The sequence below is a fragment of the Rattus norvegicus genome, chromosome 5 (assembly GCF_036323735.1).
Source record: "Rattus norvegicus strain BN/NHsdMcwi chromosome 5, GRCr8, whole genome shotgun sequence".
NCBI lineage: Eukaryota > Metazoa > Chordata > Mammalia > Rodentia > Muridae > Rattus > Rattus norvegicus.
The window spans coordinates 110,706,939-110,734,505 of NC_086023.1; the positions used below are offsets into that span (position 1 = coordinate 110,706,939).

Consider the following 27,567-nt stretch of genomic DNA (forward strand, 5'->3'; position numbering starts at 1 on the left):
AAGGAATCAGAGAAAGAACTGGAAGAGCTTGAAGGGGCTCGAGACCCCAAAAGTACAACAATGCCAAGCAACCAGAGCTTCCAGGGACTAAGCCACTACCTAAAGACTATACATGGACTGACCCTGGACTCTGACCCCATAGGTAGCAATGAATATCCTAGTAAGAGCACCAGTGGAAGGGGAAGCCCTGGGTCCTGCTAAGACTGAACCCCCAGTGAACTAGTCTATGGGGGGAGGGCGGCAATGGGGGGAGGGTTGGGAGGGGAACACCCATAAGGAAGGGGAGGGGGAGGGGGATGTTTGCCTGGAAACCGGGAAAGGGAATAACACTCGAAATGTATATAAGAAATACTCAAGTTAATAAAAAAAAAAGGAAAAAAATTTTTAAAAATGTGATTTCAAATCTAAATCTTGCCTTTCTGCTGTATTTGGATACCCAGTATTTTCTTTGGTGGGAGAACTGGGCTCTGATGATGCCAGGTACTCTTGGTTTCTGTTGATTAGGTTCCTGTGCTTGCCTCTAGCCATTGGGCTGTCTCTGGTGTTTTCTTGTCTTGCTGTTTCTGGGAGTGACTTGGCCCTTCAGTATGCAGTGTCTTTGCCCATAGGGCCCCAGACTCAAACCATGAGAGGCAACCAATTGACTACATCAATAGCTTATATCATATTGTGAGTTGTGTAGACTATCCTAACTAACTAATCAAAAGGGTTTGTTTTGCTGGGTATGGGCTTTTATTTAAAAGCATACTGAAGGCACAGTACTCAGATGATTTGAGCTGTATCTGACATAAAAGGCTTTTTTCTGCAGTCTAGCTTCCATGCTACTGAAAAATATTATGCATGCTGGAAAGGGAGGGAAGGTATTGTCAATCCTACCCAGCTGCAATGCCTACAAAAACAATAATTACAAGCACAGAAAAAATATTCATAAAGGTACAAGAAGTGACACTTGCATTTCAGGTATGTACAACATCCATCTAATCGGACTTATGGACTACTTAACAGAAAAAAAAATTTGCCTAGTACTGACATCATAGGCAGCTACCTAGGGCTATTGAGGTCATGGATCTTAGGAAAGTATCTACTGTTGCCACTTTGCTAGGCCAGCATAATTATTTAATATATTTTAAATTTATATTTAATATAAGTATATTTATAATTCATATTTATGCATTATTTTATTATAAGAAAAATTTTCACATGCCTACATGTGCAAGGCTATATAAAAATTATCTGACAAGAAAGAGTCATGAGTGGAAAGTTTAAGAAGCCTTGATTTAGAGCAAAACTGCCATTTTGACACTCTTCATTCTGTTCTTACATCAATGTGCATGGGATTTATCTTTCTAGTGTGCCTTGTTTTCTCTTTTTGGCCTATCTTTATTTATTTGGTCCTTCTGTGGACATTGGTCTTCTTCATCCTCAATTGCATGGATAATCAGACAGAGGTCAGGGCATGGACACAAGGGAGAAAATGGATGTCGTGATCTACCTTCTTTGTGTCTTAGTCTGACAAACAATATTTCTTCATGAAGCACATTTGTAGTTCCATATTGACCTCCCCAAAGTTCAGTATCCTCAAGGAGGAAAACAACACACAATTGGCCTTTCTATTATCTCCTTGACCAAGAGACATTCCTATAATTCAGATTGCTACAACACCTTGCCTAGAGAACTACCTTGAGACAAGTTACATTTTGAGATACTCAGTTACCATATGGGGAACTGGTGCAGTCCTTCAAAGCAAAAGTTAATGTTTTGATGCTAACTTTCTGCCATTGACGAAATATCTAAGAGAAACAATATAGAGAGAAAAATCTATTTTAGTGGTTTTAGTCCATGATCAACTGGCTCCATTGCTTCTAAACCTGTATTGAGGCATCATGGCAGAAAGAATGGTGAAGGAATCTGCTCTATAATTTTATAAGTCATTAGTACACAGAGAGAACATACATTTCATTGTAGCCATGGAACAGAGAATGAAAGAAAAGGGACAAGACACACTGTTAACAAGAACTACTTACTCTATTTGATCCCTACTTCCCAATTACTCATTCATTTATGGATTAATGTATAGACTGGGTTAAAGAACATAAGACCAATTCAAGTCTCAACACTATTGTCCTCCAAGGGACCAGACTGTCAAATGTATGAGTCTTCAATGGTTATCTCATGCCTGAAGCAGAATAACTTGCATCTGTTTCATATTCTCCCACCACACATTTCCTGACATCATAAAGATGTTCACCCATATTCTTAGAATTCCCCCAAATAATGCCCTTCCAGTGTGATTCAAGGTACTTCTAAAACCCAGACTCAAAACAAGCAAGCAAATGAATGAGTCTAGGCAACTTGGCCAATATTCAACTAAGATGTGTGATGTTTTGCCCCCAATAATTCCTCCCTTTTAAGAAAATTTTGCTTCATTTTCTTTGTCTTTTAGCTCTATAGGTTGAACAGTGGGTAAAAAATAATAATAAAAATAATAAACTTTTAGGAGATGCATTCTGAACCACATTTTTGGTAAATCTTTGTTTGTTAGGGCATAGTGGCCCATATCATTGGATGCTCAGCAGCTCGGTTATCTTTACCATTAGATAATTCTTAGTCCTTTGAGGAGCAAAAGCCAGAAATGTTTTCAAATATTACCAAATCTTTCAATATTACCCCAGTGAAGAATCTGTGCCCGAGTCAAGGTACTCAGCTAAAGCCCATCCTCTTAGATTGTAAAGATGCTGTTGTTCAGTACTGGACTTTGGATTATTATCTGAAATGTTAACTCAGCAGAAAAAGTTTAGCTGTGCCTCCACCAGCATTGAATGACTGGACACTCATTGTTTATTCATTAAATAATTAAATGCACTCAATACTGTAACAGACACTTCCCCAATCACTGGTTATGCAGAATCTACCCTTTTGGGGCTTGGAGGATGACAGTACTTGAGTAACTGAGATGTTTCTAGAACATTTTGGATGATGAAAGTAAGTATGGAAACACGAATACAAGGTAAGGGGCCAGTTTTAAAGCAATTAAACCTGTTATATTTAGGAATATATGCATATATGCATATATAAACACATATAAGTATGTAATAGCAATTAACAAAAAACAGGTCATGAATTTGAAGGAACACAGGGAGAGTTACATGGAAGTCCTTCTAGAAGATAAGAGAAGACAAATGTTGTAATTAAATTACAAAGTGAAAAACAAATAAGAGAAAATGAAAGAAACAAGTAATTATCTCAATATAATTTCTAGGCATGAAGGAAAGAAAATAGTAAAGAAACTTTTTAGGAAAAGGTGGGATTTTGTTAATTGTTGGTAGAGAGAAATAAATAATATTTTTGTTTCCTTAAAGGAATATTTATTACAATTATCTTTTGTTAGGAGTTATGGTATAGTTGGCAAATTAGACATGAAAACAAAAAGAAACAATTATTTTTTTCAGAAGATTGTGGCAAAAACAAATTGTTAGCTGGGGATTGGGATATATATGAAATTCTCATGTATGAAATTCCTAAAAGAATTAGAAAATTTTTCTAGTATTCAAAAAAAGTGTATACTATATGCATGCTAACACACATTAAAGTATTATTGATGTAAGAATTGTATCACTCAATGCTACTTTGGGCATACATTCTACATAACCAATCTACAGACTCATTCATCATGTAAGCTAATACAGTTTATTGTTGTTGATGCTGCTATTTTACTATACCTTAAATTATAACAGTACAACATACAATAAAATGATCCATTCCTATAAGTTAAAAAAAAAAGACTAGAATTTAAACAGCGTCTTATTTGCTTCTACAGTCCAATAGCATTTTTCATAATATTAAAAAGATTAAATTTATGATACTTTTATTTATGAGACATCTCTTGTTGGGAGCCTCATATAGCTGGTGTATGCAGCCTGGTTGGTGATCCAGTGTCTGAGAGATCTCAGGGGTTCAGGTAAATTGAGACTGCTGGTCCTCCTACAGGGTTGCCCTCCTTCTCAGCTTCCTCCAGCTTTTTCCTAATTCAACAGAGGGGTCAGCAGCTTCTGTCCATTGGTTGGGTGCACATATCTGCATTTGACTCCTTCGGCTGCTTTCTGGGTCCTTCGGAGGACAGTCATATTAGGCCCCTTTCTGTGAGTGCTCCATAGCTTCAGTAATGGTGTCAGACCTCGGGGCTTCCCTTCAGCTGGATTCTACTTTGGGCCTGTCACGGGACCTTCTTTTCCTTCTTTCCATCCCTGCAGTTCTTTCAGACAGAAACAATTATGGGTCAGAGTTTTGATTGTGGCATAGCAACCCCATCCCTCACTTGATGTCCTGTCTTTCTGCTGGAGGTGGACTCAACAAGTTCCCTCTTCCCACTGTAGGGTTTGTTTTTTTTGTTTGTTTGTTTGTTTGTTTTTTTATCTTGGGTCCCTCACTTTGAGTCCTGAGAGACTCTTACCTCCCAGTTCTCTGGTACATTCTGGAGGGTCTTCCCAATCAAGCAGCATACACCAGCTGATATGAGGCCCCCAACATACATATACAGCAGAAGATTATCGGGTCTGGGTTCAGTTAGAGAAGATGCACCCAACCCTCAAGAGACTGGAAGCCCCAAGAAGTTTAGAGGTCTGGCAGGGTGGGGACATCCTTGTGGAGACAGAGGGGAGGGGAGAAGGTATGGGATGTGGATTAGTTGGAAAGTCAAAAATAAATATGCACATTTGTCTTTTTGTGTTGTTTTTAATCTTTGTGTAATTAATATTCAATTTCCTAATAAAAGATACTTTAAATAAAAGATAGGAAAGACAAAAGCAAAAACTTTCAATTAATGAAAGTGTTAGTTACTCAGAAAAATAAATATCAAATAAAATAATATTCTTTCGTAGATTTTCATCCTTCCTATATTGGAAAAAACAGAGCTCACAGTCACCTATGTATTTCCCTCAAAATATATATAAAGTGCTTTGGAAATAAATTAATAATGATAATAATAATTCTAAACAATATGATAATGTAGTTCAGACATTCTTTCTAGCAAAGGTATAGTGGAAATATCAAGTTGGAAATAAATATTACCAAAACTTTAAATCATCATTTTTTTCTACTGGCTTCTTACAGATATTACATCAGACCCAGATAAACAAATGTCAGGTGTTTCCTTTCATTTGTGGATGGATGTTCGACTTCAATGCTCTAATTACCTGAACTTCATTAAGAATACACACAGGGGTTGGGAAATTAGTAAAAGCACCAGAAAGTTCTTTTAATGGAAAAGATATGAAATTCGATGTTAATAAATGCTTAAAGGGAACTAATGGATCAGAAGGGTTAAATTGGGGTGTGGGATGTTGGGGCAAAATAGAAATATGTCAGGATAAATAATTCTAAAAAACTATGAAAAGTCATCTGGAATTCTAGGTACTAACATAGAAGAGAGAGTTAAATGTAGTTGCCCAATGTAGGAGCACCAATTTCCTTCTATATATCACAGGCTTACCAATTAAAAGTCTCCTCTTTTGAAGTTGCTGAGTAGTGAGGTCCCAAATTTTCCCAAACAATACAGGCTACTGCCAATACCATTGTCACCACCCAGACCTTGACAGTAAGACCGTGTTTCTGAAGACAACATATTCTTGGGTCACAGAACAAAAATATGGAAGCTTCATCGCCATTGGCTAGCTTTGATAGCACTGAAAACTGCTGTGACATTACCAGGGAGCATTGTAATTATCAAATCCTACAAAACCATGAACACTTCAAGCAACAATAATGACTGTCCTGTCAAGACAGCTCTACCTAGTGCAATAGTGGCTCAAACATCATGGATATAACCAATAACATTTTGAAAGGATTTAAGTTCCAACTCACAAGAGGAAACCTACATTTGACACAATTGCTGGCCAATAGCCTGTCACTATATAGGTGATAGGCCTTGAGCAATAATATTACTATAATTCTACTAAATATGCATAATATTAAACTGGCTGTAATAACTGTTATAATCATAGAATGCATCTTTTTAACTCTCATCTGAGTAGCTTCTATTTGTAATAGATCATGAAGACCCACAACTGGTTAAGGTGCAGAGAATAATAGACTATGGGAGGTTTAGACCTAAATGTAACATCTGTACTGCTCCCTCTCCTCCCAAGGCTCAGAAATCATCATGAAAGAAGGAAGGAAAGATTTAAGAACAAAGGCATTGAATGAATGTATAGACACAGTATCTTTCAGATACAGCTGAGAAGCTATGCCTGAGAACAGTATGCACAAACCTAGGGTAGCCACAAGCCAAGCTTAATATCTAGAAGATAGGAGGTAGACATGAGGTCAAACCCTTGGCCAAGGAACTATAGACAATTCATACCTGTTGAGAGAATAAGAGTTCATTTTTGTTTGCTTGCTTTGTAACAATGTTGCCATTGGTAGTTAGACATTTCTCCAGTGGAAGGCCACACCTCCATTAATAAATGGTGAAGAAAGCAACAGGAACATGAAGTTGTGTGGGGAGGAAATAAAGTATGGATTGGGGGCCAGTTGAGGGAGAAGATGCACATAGTTTAAACATATTGGAGTAAAATCTCAAATATAAAATCAAAACTACAAATCACCAAAAAAGTACCATTTACTATATAGCTTAATTAACAAGTACTGTTCAGAATTCTTTGACCCTCATTATCGTCAAACAACACATTCAAGATTCATATTCTTTTCCATCTCATTTCAGAGCCCAAGATTCACTCTAATTCTTTAAGCTGTGATCTGTATCTTATTAATTTTCATTGAATCTCTTTTATCAACTAGTTTGTTTGAATCGAATGTATCATATTGTAAGAATCCTCTTTAATTCTTCTTCTAGATCATAATTCGAAGAACATTACCCTGACCCTCTCTGTCTCTGTCTTTGTCTCTGACTATCTCTGTCTGTCTCTGTCTCTGTCACTCTGTCTATCTCTGTCTCTGTCTCTGCCTCTCTCTGTCATTCACACATGTGTGTGTGTGCGCGCGCGCACACACACACACACACACACACACACACACACACACACACACACTTTACACTGGTTTTACCATGCTCTTAAATTTCTTGGAAGCCAGTAGAAAAAATACACAAAACTGAACTAAAATGTGGGAAATACAGATTTCTGAAAATCAGAACTTAACAGTGCATTCTGCCCCTACGTATTGACATTTATTATCTTAATCTTGGAAAGAATCCTCTACAGCTTCACTCATCAAGGGCATGCTGGGAAGTTATACATTTGCCCATCATGAGGATCTTGTAGCAGGAATTTTCTTTCATTAAAAGTAGTCACACAGGAGGAAAAAATCTGAAACTATTTTCAAACAGTGAACAATAGGAAACATTCAAGATTATCACTCCTGGGGACAGGGAAGACAGATGAATCAAACGTTGTGGGCATGTGTGCTCTGTGCCTACAGGTGTTATTCAGACTGAGGGTCACCAGGAAAGTTCTAATGACAATAGTGGCCCAGTAAATAAAAGAGATACAATTTGAAGCATCTAAAGTGACTAGAATCTGTGGGAATGAGAGAGTTATGCAGAAAAACATGATTATAGACTTTCACATGAACTGTCTCAAGTCTGACTGAATACTATTAGCTGCTTTTTAAGGTGATCTTCTAAAGGGCCAGAAACAAACAACTCCTAGCAGGATGTGAGTTGCAAAATTTTCCCTAATTCCTGTCCCAGAGCTGAGGCTAGAATTTTCAGGCTGAAGTATAATTGCACTCTGTCTAAACAAAGTAAAGAAAATTTGTTGAAAATTACACCATTCAGTAGAAATTTCAGAAGGCTGTCACTTCAACTGTGCATGAAAATAGCAATGGAAATCAGGCCACTTTGAAAACACCTGAGAAAGTTAAGCTATATGTTACATTGCTGTTAAGCATATAAATTTTCACGTTCTCTTAAAAAAAAAACAAATCTAAGAAAATGTAACTGTAATATTCACAATGTACAGTATTCACAGGCAGCACCTGTACTTATCCCTCTACTCACAAAGAGGGAACTTTATACAAATGTCATTCTGGTGTAAAAGGAAAAGAAATGAACAGAAAGTAAGTTTCAGTGGTGCATAGATACTGGAGTGACCAGCAGTGTTCTATTTGGACTTAAGGTATCTGTCTTAACAGAAGGGAAATAATGCCTGGTAGTGGAAACCTATTCAACTACTTAGAAGTAGTGTGATCATAGAGGAGATCTATAACCACTTTACAGAACTAGTATAGTTTCTAATTAAACATATGTCCTTATGCTCCCCATAAGTGTAACTCTCACTCTTCATCATTAAAAAGATACAACCAACAACAATAAATGCAAAAGAGGACCAAACTGACTAATTGATTATGGGGTACCCAGACCCAATGGATATATCTAAAACACAACTCCTGCACCTAAAGTTAAGGGAACAAAATGGAAAGAGAAATCAGAAAAACTAAGAGGATCAGGAAGTCTATTGATAGATTGTGTCTCCTAGATGTGACCGGCAAGCAACATGAATGATATCTCAACAAAATGGTTGCTTAAATAAGTCCTGACAATACCAAAAACCATGCTAACATAGAAGGGGGAATATCACTGGTCACCAACCATACAGAAAAAGAGCTAAAGGCAGCTAAGAACTGCTGAGAGATGGAAAATTAGCTGCCCTCAGAAAGCAGCCACCTAATTGCTCATCCAATTCCACGTGATAGGCCCTGAAATGACATACATACAATCAACACTAACCTGATTGTTCAGGTTGTATTTACATATGTGTCATTTATACACATACATAATAGTAGCAATTAAAGTAAGAGAGACCAGGAGCATGAGATGAGTGAGGAAAGTGTATGAAGGGTTTGGCGGAAAGATATAACTATATTTTAATTTAAAAGTATAAAAATAGATAATAAATAATCACATGCAGTGTCGTTCTAGAGTCACACATGCTAATAATCATAATGTCACTCATTTTCTTCATGATGCTGGACCCTGTCTCTGAATTCTGGTTTATTGGCCTTCAGTGTGTCTTGTGCTGGCAACAATTACATTTTGTCATAAAATACTAATAATTTTTCAGAACTTATTCAAATTTATGAACTTTGATGGAAAAAATAATATTCTTATAGCAGTTTCTAAGCCATTAAATATTTTTTCTGTTCTGCTCAATGGACTGTCTCCTGCTTTATATTTTGTTTTTGTAACTTGGCTGTATGGATATGTGTAAAAGCTATGTTTTTCCTTTCATATCTTTTAGTGTCTTCAGGAAGGACAGAATAAGATTAGTATGCATTAGTATAAATATATATAAGACATACTTTTAAATAAAAATACAACTTTGATTAAATAGATTAAATAAATTCAAAGGATGAAAAAAAGAGTTGATATGGTGGAACTCCTGTAATTCTATCACTTCTGGAGAAGTAGACACAGGAAGATTGGGAATTATAGGCTAGCTTCAGGTACATGGAGAGTTTAAGCCTAGGTTAGCTATATGAGGTCATATGACATCAAATGCCACTTTTTGGCACATTTAATATAGTACTGCTAGATAAAATGCTAGATTCTAAGTTAAATATGTCCCATGAAACTTTTCAACATATTGATACTTTTAAAAATCCTTGAAAATAAGGATGTAACTCACTTCGTAGAATGATTGCCTATAACCCCAGTGTTCAGGGGAAGGTGAGGCAGGAAGGTTAGAAGCTCATGTTCATCCTTGGCAAATTGGGTTGAAGGACAGACTAAGCGACATGACACCATACCTTGATCCAAGTAAGGTAACATCATAACAATTCTTGCCTAGAAATACGGGACGATGTAGGAGTTAGAAACAGAATGAGTTAAAGCTTTATTTCTGAAATTCTTAAATAGTCTGAGTTCTGCTACCTTGATAGCACCCATTCCTGTTAGGTTGGGAATGCAAAATTTCTTCTCTTACAAAATGATTACCACATCTATCTGGTCAAACCACAGATTATTTTTTCTGCCCACAAAGGAATATTTTAACTGCCTCTTGCAACATTTGTTCCTGTAAATATGAGTAATTGTGGTGAAAATTCCCATTGTTAGGTAAATTGAAATATCACCCTGTAATGGTCATGTAGACCACTTCAACACTGTTACATAACGTATAAAAACTGTGAAAAAATGTGGGTTACCTCTAAACATTTGCAATGTATCATCTTAGACAATATCATATGTAAACAGAGCTGTGTTCCCTCTCTCCCAGGTGCTGTTTGATTCTTTACTGGTCAGTATTTTCACAGCAGTATAACGAGGGTTATATTGACCGCTCTGTAAGAGAGTATGTCTACAATATCAAGGCAGTCAAGACACAAACAAGGAAATAACCATAAGAACAATACTCAGAGGAGTCAAACATACAATCCAAAGCTTATTTAAAATGTCCATTTTTCAGACAAACTGCAGAGAAACATGGAAGCAACCATATTTAGGGAACACAAGTGGTAACTAGAGACTGTCTCTGAGAAGAAAAACATGATGTGGTTAGTAGATAATTCAAGGCAGATATTATAAATATGCTCAAAGAACTAATGAAAGCCATGTTAAAAAAATGGAAGTATTATGATAGCTATTCACCAAATAAAACATAAATTATTTAGAATAACCAAATGAAAAATTTAAAGACAAAACACTATGTAGCGTTTCTAAAAAGCTATTACTGGAGCAATAAGGCTTCACAGGACTTAGATAGTAGAACAAAATTAAGTACTTAGATAGAAGTTGATATGTGAAAAACTACACACCAAGTTTGGTTTGGGAGGAAACAAATCGAACAATAAAGTAATAAAGAACTGAAAAGAAATAGCCTCAAAGATTTGAGAAAAAAAAAAACATGTAGGCACTCTGGATGCCTAAATGTTGGAGAAGAAAAAAGTAATAGGTAGCAAAGTTTTTAAAATAATAGTTAAGATACCTCAAAGTTGTGCTGAAGTATAATTTGGACATGTAAGATTCTCAGCACACCCTAAGCAGGAGAGGCATGAGGAAGTCCACAGCTAAAAACGCACACTCAGCTGTTGGAAGCTGTGAAGAGGAGTCTGAAAGCAGCAGGAAAATAGAGCTCATCACTCCAGAGACCACAATCGACAGATAATTTACATTCACAAAATGACTTCTCAAAAGAAGAAATAAAATTATATGACACAATAGTTAACTATCCCAAGGGTTCTCCCAAATACTCTTGAACCTAATGGACCACGAAAGATTACGGGATAAATAGTCAAGTATGAAAATCCATCGCAACCCCATGCATGAGGCACTTAAGTTGAATTTGAGAATTTAAAAAAAAATCTACCTCAAACAGTCCTTAAAAATCAAATACGAGGCTTTTCAGACTCTGCCGTCGCCTGTCACTGCTTGCTGCAGCCAAGGTCAACCCCTCCATGTTCTCTCAAATCACAACAGATGGAGAGCCCCTGTGCCGCCTCTCCTCTCTGTTTACAAAGTTCCAAAGACCACAGAAAACTTTCGTGCTCTGAGAACTGGAAAGAAAGGATTTAGCTATAAGTTTTCCTCCTTTCACAGAATTGTTCCAGGTTTCACGTGCCAGCGTGGTGACTTCACGCCATAATGGCACTGGCGACCGGTCTACCTACGGAGAGAAATTTGAGGATGAGAACATCATCCTGTAGCATACAAGTCCTGGCATCTTGTCCATGGCAAATGCTGGACCAAACACAACGGTTCCCAGTTTTGTTTTGTTTTGTTTTGTTTTGTTTTGTTTTGTTTTGTTTTGTTTTGTTTTGTTTTATCTGCACTGGCAAGATTGAACGGCTCGATGGCAGGCATGTGGTCTCTGGGAAGATGAAAGACGGCATGGACATCGTGAAAGCCATGGAGTCCAGGAATGGCAAGATCAGCAAGACGATCACCGTGTCTGACGTGGACAACTCTAATTTCTTTTGAATTGCAGGCATTTTACCCACCAAACCACTCCTTCTGTAGCTTAGGAAAGAGCCCCCAACCCATATGCTAACAGTGTCCTGTAATTCGTGCTCGCACTAAAGTTCTTTGGGTTCCATATTTTCCTCATTCCCCTCCAAGTCTAGCTGGATTGCAAAGTTAGTTTATGATCATGAATAAAAATGAAATAAAAAATTAAGTATTTATACATGTCTATGTGTGAAAAACTACAAACCAAGTCTTTGTTTTTTCTAAGAAAGATTATTTCCAAGGAAATTTATTATAAGAATATACTTGTCATTTTATATTTTTAAATAAATGAAAAATGGAATATATGGTTCATTTGTGTTATAATTTGGCTGTAAAACACTGTTTCTCTTGATATACACACAAAATGTCACACACACACACAAATGAGCAATGCAAAGCCACAAGCACAAGAAAAAATAAGCTATATGATTATAACAATAGAAGGTGAATTCAACAAATGCAAGGTTGGCTTAATATAAGAGCAATTGTGACAGTAAATTCCAGATAATAAAAAGCATAAATATACAATTATATGAATAGTAAAAAAAATTGAAAACCATCTGATACCCAAGCAAGAATAAATGCTCCATCTTGTAAAGCATAACACCTAGAACAATCTATGATTAGTACTTTATATCTTGACAAAAGCCTTAATATGCCCCTTAAAGCTGGACATAGGCTCTCAGCCCTTCTAGTCAATGTATTATGACATTATAAGAAAGCTATGGGAAGCTACCTTGGAAAGAAAGAGGGAAAACTATATTTGTGAATACAATATACAACATATACTCATGAATCCACATTTTCATAAAGGTACTACAATAAAATGAGCTCATCATGGTCAGTATACCCAAGGTAGATACATGTATTTAATATCTATGAATCAACAATAGAGCAATTCTATATGAAATTTAAAAAAGAATTCCATTCACAAAAAGCTTCCAAAGGGGCAAAGAATTAAATCTAATAAAAGAATTCCAAGGGGCTGGAGAGATGGCTCTTCCACAGTTGCTGAGTTCAGTTCTCAGCATCCTCATTGTTGGCTCATAACCATCCATCCATATTGGGATCCGATACCCTCTTCTGGTGTGTCTGAAGACAGCTACAGTGTACTCATATACATAAAACAAACAAATAAATCTTTTTAAAAAGAGAATTAAAAGTTGTACATAGGAAATGACAACAATTTTCACAAGAAATGAAAAACATTTAAATAAATAAAAAATTCATATTCAATCTTGGCAAGGCTAAAACTTACCTCAGACAATCTAAAGTTCAAAGCAGTCGCTAGGAAAGTGAAAAGAGGTGAGTATTTTATAGAAATTGAAAAGTTGTTCTAAAATTTATCTTGAAATACAAATTTACACAAAATAAGTGAACTCATTGTGGAATAAAGTAACAAAGTTAGAAGTGTTCATATATCCAATTCAAACCTTACTGTAATTATACAGGAATCAAAACAGTGTAGAACTTGAAGTGGGATGGAAATCAAAGGAGCAGATTTGGGAGTTCAGAAGTAAGTTCTTAGATCTATAGTTTCTGATCTTCATAAAGGGTGTCAAGGTCCTTTTATGGGAGAAAAAGAGTCATTTCAACAATAGGCATGAGATAACTGGAAACCACTATGTAGAATGAGAAAGTTACATCTTTAATTCATACAACTCATAAAGCTAACTCAAAATAAATAACAAACAAAATGGTAAATATCTAAAACTGAAGCGCTTTTAGAAGAACACAAATTAGAATATATATATATATATATATATATATATATATATATTTCCTTGAACTCACAGAAATTCTCCTAGCTCTGACTCCAGAGTTCTAGGAGTAAAACACCACTATGCCCATCAGGAAAACTGTTCTTAAGTTAGGAAAAATTCTGAGATACAACAAATACAGAATGATTGCTAGAGGAAAGGAAGCTAAGATGTGTGGGACATATCATGTGAATTAATTTGTTTGTGCTTCAGAACACCCTAGAAAATAAAGGAAATTAAAACACAGGTCAGTAGATTGGGAGAAATTGTCTCCAACTTATATATCTAATATATCTAATATAGATAAATTCCCTATTCCCATCATATATGAAGAACCCTTATAGCTTCCAATTGAAACATATAACAATGCAACAACTTGGAATAATCAGATCCTACACACACACACAGACACACACACACAGACACACACACACACACACACACACACACACACACACACATACACACACACACCAAGCAATTAAGTGGAAGCTAAGTCACTGTATCTGTTTTCAGGAGTTTGAATGCTACATGTCTCTAACATCTCTTTAAACTCTCACAGTGCTGTTTATTTCCAATATTGTTCTTCAGTGCTTATACATCCTGCATTGTCATTGTCCTTATATGTGCATGGCTAGACAAGGTCACTAAGCAGTATTTTATAATCCTTCATAAAGGAAAAGCCTAGTACAGTACATTGCACATAGTGGCAATTAAATTGATATGATTAGGGAATGAAAAGAAAGTAACAGGCCCTCAAATAGGCATCACATAAATGAAGGCAGAATGGAAAAACTATCAAATTTGTCCTTCCATGTCTACAAATGGAAGTTTTAAACATCTTTTGCTGATAATTCTTACTCCTACCAAATTCCATTGAGCACCGTTTTAGAGAATTGGGTATTTATATAGAGTTCTCGAAAGTTGTATTCCACGTAGGTTACTTTATTTAGAAATACCTTTTGGGTGCGCTTACTTGACTAAGATTAACAATCAACTTCAAATTCTAGTGTACATTCTGAAGCAGCTGAGACTGCCTTCGGTCAATCCATGAAAACACTGAGAAATCAGAGAACTAAATATCAAGTCAGAGGTACCATAAAAATGCCACAGCCCAGGATTCATGCTGTTTGGCCCTGGCACATAGTCTATCAAATCAATTATTTCCAATCTGATCATTTTTAAAATTTATGTTTAGCCAAAGAGTAAAATATAATGGCTCTCTGAACTAAATGTGCATACAAAGCAAATAAGTAGTCATTAATTATGCATGGCATTGCGTACCAATTATTTGTGAAGAAGCCTGAGAGTGTTATAAATATGATCTCATTAGTTTTCTCAAGCTCTCCATGAGTATGAGAGGTAATCATTATTATCTCTATATTTAACATATTACTATATTAATAAAAACTGTGTACACTATTATACTTTGCTATTTGGAAGGATTACAACCCCTGAGCTTTCTAAAACCAAGGCTTTCTTTAAGTAACTGAGAAAGAGTTGCATGTGCTCTGAGAAACTCTACTGTCACAATCTCTGCCCCCTTGTGGCTGATATGAGAAGGTGCGGCAGGCAGCTGGATGGGCCCAGCCACTGGTAACTCGGGCAGCAGTGAAGATGAGTCAGCTCCAGCTGCCTCTCCATGGAAGCTGAACTCCCATTGCTGCTGCCTGAGAACACCATGTTATATTAGGAATTTTAGTGTTTATATTGAAGTGTTACTAATTTGGAGAACAGACAGTGTTGACTTGAAAAAAAAAAAACGGCAAATGTGGACAAGGGGAGGAGGAACAAACAGAGGGAGAAAAGGATATAGTCTGAGAGAACCATCTCATTGAGCCAAAAATGGCCTCCAGCTGTACAGACTCCATGAGAGCATCTGACTAAGGAAAATATAACTAAGTGACTAGAGACTGGGAAAAGCTCTACCTTGGAGAGTCAGCAGAGCCACTTCCTTGTCAGAGCATGGTCTTCTTTAATGTTTATTTCTTATAGGACAAACAGAGCCCATCATATCTGTACCCCTAAGTTATTGAATTCTGTTTCTATTGAGAATTGGCATGATCCTCAAAAACATTTATTAATCATACATAATAAGTGACGTCTCCATTTGTGGGAATTACTTTCTCTTGATTTTGTTCTTAGGTTTTGGCACTCACTCAGGACCAAACTCAGGCACTGTGCAAGATGGATTCCATTAACCCTTAACTTTTTTTTAACACTATAACTAGAAGGATTGTTCCTGGTATCAGGAAGGATCTACCAGGATCTTGTTCTAATTAAAACAAGAAGCTCCTTTTCCTTCCAGTCACTCCTATGATCCCTGTAACTACTATCATTTCAGAGAGGAGGGGTTCTGCCTTCTAACACAAAGTCAGATGTCTTAGATGCCCAGTGATGCAGTGTCAGCATGTAGGAACAAAGAACAACTTAACAGTTCCTATTTAAGAAGCTTCACTATGGAGTGATGTTTGCCCCAACTCTGTTCTTAATGCCTCCTTACAAGGTACTCCAGTGACCACTCTTGCTTTATGCTCACCCTGCAAGATTACAACCTCTTTCACAGAAGCTCAGGAAGTTGGTAAATAGCTGAGTATGTCCTGAGCCTTTTAAAATAACTTTATTTAAATATATGCCATTATTTCTGTCTTAGTTAGGGTTTCTATTGCTGTTATGTAACACCATAACCAAAAGTAGCTTGGGGAGCAAAGATTTTATTTGTCTTACACACTCTGATCATGGTCTATCATTCTCAAGACAGGACATGCACCCTGGAAGCAGGGACACTATGGAGGAGTGCTGCTCACTGTCTTGCTCCACTTGGTTTGCTTAACCTGCTTTCTGATACCATCTAGCATCAACTGCCCAGAAGTGGTACCTCCCACAGTGAGCTGGACCCAATCAAACAATGGCCCTGCAGAATTGCCCACAGGCCAAGTCTGTGGAGGTGCTTCCTCGGGTCTTATTCCCCTCTTTCCAAGTATGTGTGGGTCTATGTAAAGCACTGTTATTTCTCTAATAACTTAATAGCAATAATGGTGAAAGTGTGGTCCTGAATAGGAATTAAAGAGAAAACTCTCTTTAATGTGATATTTCTGTTTGATTGGTTTGGACATTTGAAACAGGATCTTTCTGTTTAATCCAGGATGACCCTAAATTCACGACAAATCTTTTACCTCAGCTTCTCAAGTGCTAGGGTTGTAGACATACACCACCAAGCCTAGTTCCATACATGCTTTCCTTCCTCCAAACTATTTCTAAAATACATTTTGTGCTATGCATTTCATTACATACTAAGTATATATCACATATATCATGCATGCATGGCTCCTACCTTTCTACATTTGATATTCTATTGAGAGAAACATAAAAAAAACAAAGTATTTATTATGCATGTTGCTCAAGGTGGGCTTTACTATGTTGCAATAATGAGAAGCCTCAAATCTCAAGGTCCATGTGGTCTTTTGTCCTCCTCATGAACCTTGTTGAATACAGTAGTGCAGGAAGATCCTGGACATTCTTGCTGCTCAATGTTGCAGCTTTACAAAGTTCAATGTAATCAATTCTAATGATTACCACAATTTAAAAGATCAGTTAAACATTCTGGAGGTTGGGACTACTGCAGAAACATTCTAGAAAAATAACTCTATATGAGGTATTGGAATTGAATTAGTGAGAGGAAGTCAGCTTGATTTGAACCATGGAACATGAGTGAACATTTTGATACAAGCACAACCTACAAAACAATAAGGAGCTAAAGAAAGAAAAAGTCAATATGGATGAAGCACAGTCAAAGAAAGGGGGACCTGAAAAAAGGAACAGAATGAAGTCTTGCAAGGTGGTACATGCCACAGTTGGAGTTGTGAAGCAAAGAAAGCCTTAACCCAGGCAGTAGAATCCAGGCAATAGAGTCATGCTAATCATGCCTACTGGGTGTAATATAAAGATATGCCAAGAGGAGAATCCATGAACTTACTGCATTTATCAGAGGAAGGAAATCCATGAATAGTAAAGAAAAAAAGAGAGATGTAAAACTCAGTCTCGTTGCTGGTGGTAAGAAAAATGGAAGCAATCAGATAAAATAGCTCTGGGAGTGTAGGAAAAGCATGACTCAGGAATGACTCCAAGGCTTCTGATCTGAGGCACTGAGTAGGTGGCGTTACCATTTACAAAGCAGATTAGGATGGAGGAAAGGAAGGCTCTGTTTGATTATTGTTTTATTTGTTCCGTTTTGTGGCTGGCTGACTGGCTGGCTGGTGGGGGTGGCTGGCTGAAAGTTTGAGAGTTTCATTAAAAAGTCAACTTTATGAAAGCTGTAAGACATCCAAGCACAGATCAAACAATCAGCTTTATATACACGTCTGAAATCCATAGATGCTGTCCCGGATTGTCATATACATTGAAGGGGGAGGCAAGCTATAAAGAGTTGGAAGGGAAAGTGGTGGGGGGTAGATGTGAATAAGTTCAAACACCACACACACACATACACACACACACACACACACACACACACACACACACCGTGAAATACTCAAGATAAATAAAAGTAATATATTTAATTTTTAGTAGTCTGTAAGGGAAAGACAAAGGAATATGACCAAAACACATAGTAAATGTTTAAAGAACTATTAATATATTTATAGAAAATGGTAAATTAAAAATAACGCATCTGCATATGCAGTTACAAAAGCCAAGAAAATAGATGCCACATCACTTAGAAACAATTTAAGGGAGAGGAAAATGTTTATAGCACAACACTTAAGGGCTCTAAAATTTAGACTTTGGAAACAGAACTGGGAGAGGAGCTTAAAATTGGACAGCAACAAAGACTCTAAGGGCAATGAGTGCTTCATTACAAAAGGGGCAAACTGTGTGCACTCCTCCTAGACAGCAAAATTAGATTAGGATTGAAAGCAAAGTTCATTCATTTGTCCACTCAGCACAGGATAATATTCCAACTTTGATGGTTTTTCATCCAACAAATGTTTAATGGTTTTTCCCTCCCTGAGTCTTACATTGTGTTGGCACATACAAGCAATGAACAAGGTGATGAATGGGACGGGGACTTCGGGGAATGCAAGTGTTGTCAAGAAAGGCAAATGCTACCGCTCATTCTAGGCCAACTAATAGCAATCTAAAAGCAGAAATGGACCATCAAAATACCACTTAATGTGTAATTATCAACAACACCTGTTTTTTGGTGTTTTTTTTTTTTTCTTGAATGGCCCTGAGTTTCAATAAGAATGTAAGCAGAGGCAACAGTAGGAGATCTGTTCATCCAGTGGAAGTAAGCAGCACTACTTAATGACTGCTTGGCACTTGAGAAAGAACAGATCATTTATTCTGTAAGGTGTCACCTTCTACACAAGATCAGGTGGCAGACCGCCCTGCTCATGGAATGGTCTACAGGTAGAGGGGAGGGGGCAGACAATGTGGTTAGGCGTCCTGTACTTTTTTTCTGAATAGGTGCAAGAGGTTGCCAGTGATCATGAGGCATGAGCATGGTTTTTAGAAATCTCAAGTCATGTGAGCCGCCTCTCACAGGCAAAGCTACTCTTCATGGAATCATCTCTACTACAGCGCATTCATTATTTTGAAGGAAGCTAATTCTAGACTGCAACCTGAAAGCGGTTGAAGTTTAAAGGGGAATCTGTTCCACTTAAAATATTCCTCTTATTTCCTTTATAATTGAACAATTAGAAACTGCTGCTATCTAATTCCAAGTAATATTTAATCTTTAATTTTTCTCATGTATTAAACAGAGCCAAGTAGTAATAACCTGTACTGATTTAGCCTCTCAATGATCTTCCCCTCCTTACAATAGACTGGCCTAAGGTGTTTTGCTGTTTTCTCATCTATTCTCATTTCCTGTAAGGCAAGGATAAAATCTATTCCGAAGGCAAACCATAAATGAAGGAAATAGAGAGCATTTCAGTACTGAATGCATGGCCTCATCTCTCCACAGTTGACAGTTCGAGGTCAGGTTCATTGTAACTATTTTGTCATCCTATCAAAATTATGAGAAGCTATGACATAGAATTATTTTATAGCCCATTCCTGTAGAATCAAAATCACCAAGGGGTAAATGCTATCAATTTAGCTCCACACTTATAGGTTGAAACATGGTCAAAAGACTGACTTATGGTGACTCTTGGGGAACTGTGAGAAAGGCTCCAGGAAAATAGGCAGAGGGTTTTTTAACCTCAGGTGCATTTTGTTCCCTGGGTTGTTCTTGGACTCGATGCCTCTTGTGACAAACATTTACATTCAATCTGTAAGGCATGCTTAGTCTTGTTGGATATCAGAACTTAGCTATAGAATCCACTGTGACCGGGGTACCCTAAATCTGGATATGGCCTTCTGCCTTGCTTCCCCAGATATAATCTATACAACAGGCCAGGCAATTTTGTTTAAATTGGTCTGTCCTGAGAAATTTTGGGGGAATTTAGTATGTGCTTATCGGTGTTTATTTACATGCTTTTGTGATCATGTTTTTCTGAACTCAAACAACCTTACTTGGATCATTTCTTTCTTTGTTACATTCATCATTAAATCTTTACTAAAACCGAAGTGAGATCAACTAATGCATTAGACTATAGTCCGACACATTCTTTAGGGTCTTCAGATTCCACATCCAGCAGACAAGATCTGCATAGGTCAATGAAAGTCATAGAAGAGGGAGAGAAAATCATTACTAAGCAAAAGAAGTGATCTCCATTTTGTTTCTTCACTTATTAGTGCCGGACAATGTGAACTTCAAGAAACAGGCAGCATGGGCCACATCAAACATGGAGCAGCATCACAGGTTCTCTCAAATACAGACAAGTGATCGGCTTTAGAAGTAGCTTCATTATACGTAAGCTGAGCGCAAGTCCAGATTTTCTTCTTTCATCCTCATCTGTTTTATCTACGAACTGTGTGAACTGACCAATATTCTACAGGAAAATGTTCCTAAAGTTAGAAACACTTTTAACAGCATTTAGAGTTTTCTAACCTCATGTATAAATGCATGTGAACTACAATCCTAGGACAGGAAAAATCCTGACTGCCCTTGAGTCTCTTCTTCACACTGTGTGAATAGGTTGCCTTTCATCTTCTCAGGTGTGAAATTCTACCAAATGAAGATTCATTTGGGTTAACGAGCCCATTTTGAAAGGTAAATAACTCTGAGAGAATTAGTTTAACAATTAGGCTCTTTCTGCAGAGCCACACTGGCTGCCTTGTCAGATTACTTCTCTCTGAAACCTCATGAGGTAATCCCCAGAGTAATGAACATGTTACCAGAATAGAAAGGGAAGGGAAGAGCAATCTTGGGATATGGGAGAGGGGCTAGAAGGGAAGATGTGCTTGGGTGAGATGCTAAAATAGAAGAAGCCTTTAAAGCAGCCAGAAAAGATAAGTTGGGAAGAGAGTTAAGGCAAGATAATTATGATTGCCCTAGAAACAAAAGACAAATTGCTTCAATTTGCTCCTGGAGTATCCATGCTTCATATATATATATATGTGTGTGTGTGTGTGTGTGTGTGTGTGTGTGTGTGTGTGTGTGTGATGTTAGTTTTAACTGCTATAACAAAATAATACTATGAGCTAGGATGCTTATAAACAATTTCTGTGCTATACTTCTAGAGACTGCAAGTTCAAGATCAGAGTACAACTGTTTTGGGATACAGTGAGGGTCCTCTTTCAGGCCTCTTCCAGATGGCCTACTTCTCATTCTGGTCTTTAGTAACAGACTTACTGTGTTTCTTATTATAAGAGCTAGTCCGACTCCTAAGGGCTCTATTTTATAAGCTACTAACTCCCAGAGGCACTGCTCCCTCACCCGATCTCATTCAGGGAAGAGATTTTAATATAAGAATTTAAACACCTGCATATTAGTTACTTCTCTTCTTGTTGTGAGAAAGTAACTGACAAGAGCAGCCTACAGGAGCCTTGCTTTTGGCTTACAGTTCCTGGAGGTGTGGTGTAGCGCTTCATGATCAGGAACGCATGGCAACAGGAGACAGCCAGTCAAATTGCATGTACAGAAAGTGAATCAGAAGTAGGGCTGAGTTACACGATTTCAAGGATTCTGCTCCAACATACTTTCTCTAGCAGGGATCCATCTTCCAAAGATTCAATGACCTTCTCAAACAGCACCACCATCTGGCAACCAGTTAACAAGCACATGGGCATACCTGCAAGGATACTTCATATGTGAACCCAAAATAGGCCCCACATGGGTGACAGTAACATTAGAGCCCAAACCACACACACACACACACACACACACACACACACACACACACATTCACATGCACACACAACACATGCAGAGTCACGAAGTACCTTTAATTTCATCTGCCACAGAAATAAGTTATCTCATAATATATTAACTATTTGATTAAAAATTTCCATATGCCATTCTATTCTAAGGTCTGGAAATAACTGAATAGTTAATAGGGATAAAACTTCACTAATTTTTTAGTAGCCTTAATGCATTTAAAGGGGAAAAAGTAAGTCAGAAGGCATATGAGTTTATGGAAGTGGGCTGTCAGTGTGGGAGTCAAATGTGGGGCATTTATCTTAATTTGCTGTCTCATGCACACATTTCTCAGACCATGATTCTAGTCAGCCAAGGACGAAAATAAACACATTTTCAAACTCAAGTACAAACTATCTTTCCTTGAATAGTCTAGAGGTTTGACAGGCCTTTGGAGACGTTGTACAATGAGGATGTGGAAACCTTAAGACAACCAGGTTTTCCAGTCTCAAGAATCAGATGAAGAATTTTAACTCAATTCCTTACACTGAAGCTTACATTTTGCTAAAGTATTATTCATAGCCGTGGACAGCAAGTAGAGGATCTGTAGACTGCCCTGGCAAGGGTTGCTTTAGGACTCATAACCTGAGCTGTAAAGGAGCTGAGCAGTGATGCTAAGCTGCCCAGTGACTCAGTGGGCTGAGAGGACTCCAGGGGCTTCCGATGGCACACCAGCTCTACCACCACAGCTTTGCCACGTAACACCGGGCAGTCTTTTAACCTGCTTCAGCCATAGTTTGCTCCTTAGCTGGTGAGTTAATCAGCAACCCGTGGGAGGAAAAACTAATTTAAATGATTTGTAAACGAAAGGGTTTATCGTGCACAGCTAATAATAAACAGCAAGGTTCTAAGCCTCGGTAGCGTGAGTCAGTTCTCAAGCAGGATCAAAAACAATCAGCTGGCAAATTACCATGTCCTCTATTAGAGGAGGCTTCCGAGCCATGCTTAGCTGGAAAATCTGATGGTTTTTCTATTGGCACTGCAGTCTATAACCCAAATCCACGAAATAAGACTAGAGTTAAGGATCCCCATGCAGGCTGGACTTGAAGCCAATGAGAGAACCAACAGGCTTGAAAATTCATATTTACAAGTTGAAATATAAAAGACCCTAGTTTGCAGGACATATTATAACCCTTTAATTTCACAAGAGTCCTAAAAATCCTTCACTACATAGGCCCAATATAGCAGGCTCCCTTTCAGTCTACTACTGTGCTAGCTAGTTTTATGTAAAACTAGCATAAGCTAGCATCATCTGAGAAGAAAAAAATCTTCCATAGGAAGATTTAGATTAGTTTTAAGAATGCCTCCATAGGATTTCCAAGTAGGCACGTCTGTAGGAGCATTTTCTCAGTTTGTAAGAGATGTGTGAAGGTCCAGCATACTGGAGGTAGTACCAGCCCTGTCCTGGGTACTATGAGAAAACACGATGAGCAAGCCATTACAGCATCTCTTAGTTACTTCTGCTTCATCTCCTGCCTCCAGGTTCCTGCCCTGATTGAATTCATGCATGGAGTTCCCCCAGTGGTAGAGTCTATACTCTCTCTGATGAGTTCGCCTCATCAGAGGTGGAATAAACCCTTTCATCTAAGAGTTGCTTTTGGTCATGATATTTTATTACAGCTATAGAAGTCCTAACTGAGGCATAAATTGGTGTCAGGTCATGGGGTATTGTTAGAACAGACCCGACCATGTGTTTTAGAGAAGATTATGAAAATACTTTAGAACGTTGGGCTGGAAAACACATTGAATGTTCAAAGTTTAATGGCTTGATCTGTGGAAGCTTGGAAAAGAAAAATATTGAGAAGTGCAGATGGTGGGGACCTGGCTTGTGAAGTTTCATAAGGAAACAAGAATCTACCAAGACTGTTTGCATGATATTTTGTGCTATGAATGTGTAATTGTGATTAGCTGGTCCTGAAGAATCAGCCTCATTAATAAGAGACCAGTCCCATTAAAGTGAAACTAATACTTGTCTCAAACAGTTGACACTGGTCTCCTGAATCTAAGAAATTAGTGGCAAGTAAGACCAGCATCATTCAAGTGAGCCCTGGAAAGTGTTTCCTTGGAACCATCACAGAAATGCTGTGGTACAGGCCAAGGCTATACCTCATGCTAGTAGCACAAGGTAATATGTAAAAGTTTTTTCATTAGGTCATTTAGAGATCATCATAAGCAGAAGATATTGGTAAAAGTGCAGTTTCAGTACCAGTAAAAACCCCAGGATTGAAGGGAAGAGAAGGGAGGCTGAGGTTGGCACCATGTGGTAGATTTAGAGTCCCCAAAAAGAATTCAGGAAAGGCTATTAGTGAAGATTCATCTCAGTTGCCATGGAGATGCCAGCATTTTGGAGTTGACTGTACCACTGGACATTCACCAAGGATAGCAGGAACTATAGAATAGAACTTGCCTGAGCCTATAAGACAAGTACCTTGTGCTGTGAGTGTCAGAGCCAAGGAATGAGATTAGCCAAGCCCCTTGAAGCCCAAAAGATTATAAGGGAGTCCCAGACATCAAGCACCAAACTTTTTTCACTGTTGAATTTTAGTATTGCTTTGGCTTCATTGTAACTGTGCCCTGGTTCCTCCCTCTTGGAATAAAAAAGTTATTTAAATTCATTCTGGTTTTACAATTTAATTAACTAATTAATTAAACTACTCAGTTAAATTTAAGGCATGGATTTAATAATTCTTTTTCAAAACATTTGTGGTGCTGACAATATGCTCAGAATAAATTAGTTTTCATATTGTTTACTTGATGCTATAATTCTTCCACACTAGAGAACCCCAAGCAACTGGTATTGGGCGCGACTTCTACATGTTCCTTTGAAAAAAGTCACATTCATCCCCAATCCTCTTGAGAGTGAGTGTCTTCTTAAATAGGTTTGCAATAAAAAATGTGTCACTTGAAGAAATAAAGAGAAAATGTTTTTATATTAAAATTGATATACTTCCCGCCTACAGTAACTCTAGACGCTGACATTTAACTACTACCCTGCTTCACATCATAACTGCTGGTATCAATTAAACACCCAGGATTAATGTTTTCTTTCACTAAAACTTAACTGACCATCTATTATGTGTCCGGCATTGGGCTAAGTAGCCCATCTTGACATGACTTAGCTATACCATTAGATCAGTACACCAGGTAACAGCAGCTGTAAATGCCCGTGAACCTCTGGCTTAGTATTCAAAACTGATGGTCACACTCAAGGAAGTTTAGGCTTCAGCTTTTCAGCTCCTGACAAAGTATCTTCCTTTAATAACAGTGATCAAGACAAAGCCTGTTAGAAATTAAGATGTCAGAAACAGCCCAGGCAATCCAGGGTTGAATGCAGATTTAATCAAACCCCTGAGCTGCTCACCTGGGTAAGACTCCTTTAAGTCTCTTTACTTCGTAACTAGGTTAGGAACTTTCCTGAGCACGCACTCTTCTTGCAACAAAACTGCTTTTATCATGGCTCCCTGGCCCATGAGCAGGTATTGCTGGGAGATCTAAGCAGTTCCGGGACCTCCAGTGCTGTTTCCTTGGCCTTGACTCTTCATTCCTGCTGCAGGACAAAGCTGCTGCAGTCGCTACTTCCTTTCCATTGGAAGGTTGACCTTAGTTCAAGTCCTAAGAAAATTCCAAATCTTTCCTCTACTCTGTACTCAGAAGAAATATCATGGGTTTTCTACTGCTCTCTAACTTGACTGAATGAGAAAGGAATATTGTTTGCATAAAACCCAGAGAGGAAACATAAAGGGAACACTCACTTGGTCCCATTATGTGGGAGGGCACACTCTGAAGAGCCCGGAAAAGGAGTGTTTGGATTTGGGGTCTCTTAGCTTTAGAAGTGCATGCTCTGGTGGGCTTTGTGCCTACATCCGACCATACCACTGATGCTAGATATCTCTGATTACCAAGTAGTCTTCTGAATGTAGGTCGCCTGCCCACATCACTTTTCCCATACCATACTGAGCAGAGCAGATGACACACTCTATGCATTTGCTTAGCAACTAAACCTCTCATCATAAGAGTGTTTGTTCCTCTGATTTACTTATCTCTTCCTAATGCTTTTGTTAGTGTAGTTCATCTCATAGAATAGACCCCTTTAAAAAAAATATAAACACTCACATCTCCGGACATGGGAATCTTTGTCTCAAATTTTTTGACTTCTAAGAGATTTATAAGGATGCATAGTAACCTGTGATAAGTACTTAATTCAGCAATATCCCTGGCAACTTCTTAACTAAGAAGAGGACCCCTGATTTCTTTGATTATTGCTTTCAACTTCAGTTTCCACATTATACACTCACTCACACATAGCTACACATACACCAATAATTTTCCTATTAGTTTCATTGGCATGTGTTAATTAACTTGTCTTTTGAGTTCATTTATTTTGAAGTCTTTGTTAAGAGGAGCATTAACATCTTTAAAGTCCTAAGTCACTTTACTTTGCAATGGCTTGATAAATTTGTGGAAGTTTAGGTGACTTTACAAAGCCTATGAATCCACAATATTTTAAGCCAAGAACTCTTAGAGGATCTCATTAACATTTTATTAAGGAGAAATCAATGCAATGTTTTCTACCAACAAGTATAATATATTTCTAATTATATCTCCCTTTTTCTCAAATCTTGTTTTTTTCCATGGTTGCTTAAAAACATCTTCAAGGCTTCATTCATTTAATAAGTTTGACCTGCCTCATCAGCCTTCCTGATATTTACTTTTCTTCCTTAGTTATGAGTACACATCTGAAGACCATGCCTCCACCCCGCTAAATAGCCAATAGTTCCCCAGTAACTATGGTAGAGTAGGAGCACTCTAGCCTCGTCTCCTCCTGTGTTCAATTATTGACAGCTAGTCTTTTGTCTGTCCAGTATAACTGCAGCTGATATCAATTCATAATTTCAGTGTTTTTACCTAGTCCAGAATATGGCATTTCAAAGCACTTCACCCCATATTCTGGACCTTACATACCTCCCAATTCCTCTTGCACAATGTTCTCTGAACCTTTGAAGTCGTGTTATAAGTTGCTTGTATAGGACAGAACCCTCACCATTCACTCATTCTATGTCATCATGAATCTGTCACTATCATTCACTGCAAAAGAGCTCCTCTGATTAAGGCTGAGTAGCTTTTTGTCTAAGGATATAAAGAGAGATTTTGAAGGATCCAAATGTTATTTCCATTTAATGAAACAACAATAGTAAATATAGCCAACTTGGCAATATAACAGTAAATATAACCGAACTCACAGTATGGGTCAGGTTCCCTCCTAAAATGCAGTCCTCAAGTTTAATCAGAGGGCAGTTGGTTACAACACAACAGTTGTGTCACAATTGCATATAAGGCGACATATTGTCAGTCAGGTGATATTTAGATTCATGGGAAGAATATCTGGGCAAGTCCAATGATGTGCCCCACCCCCAGCCACCTGAATCCTTCTGGTGCTGATAGCTAACCAGCAGAGAGGAAGTTTGCACTTCAGTTCAGCTTGCTGCCTTTGCAGTTTTCCAGTGATGCAGATGCTGTCTTATCTTCTAACTCTCATGACAAGCAAAGAG

At 37.8% G+C, this 27,567-nt stretch overlaps 1 pseudogene; it reads left to right on the forward strand.

Moving 5' to 3' along the window:
* The first annotated feature begins 9,750 nt into the window (after window positions 1-9,750).
* Window positions 9,751-11,929, forward strand: Ppia-ps8 (peptidylprolyl isomerase A, pseudogene 8; annotated as a pseudogene).
* The last annotated feature ends 15,638 nt before the right edge of the window (window positions 11,930-27,567 follow it).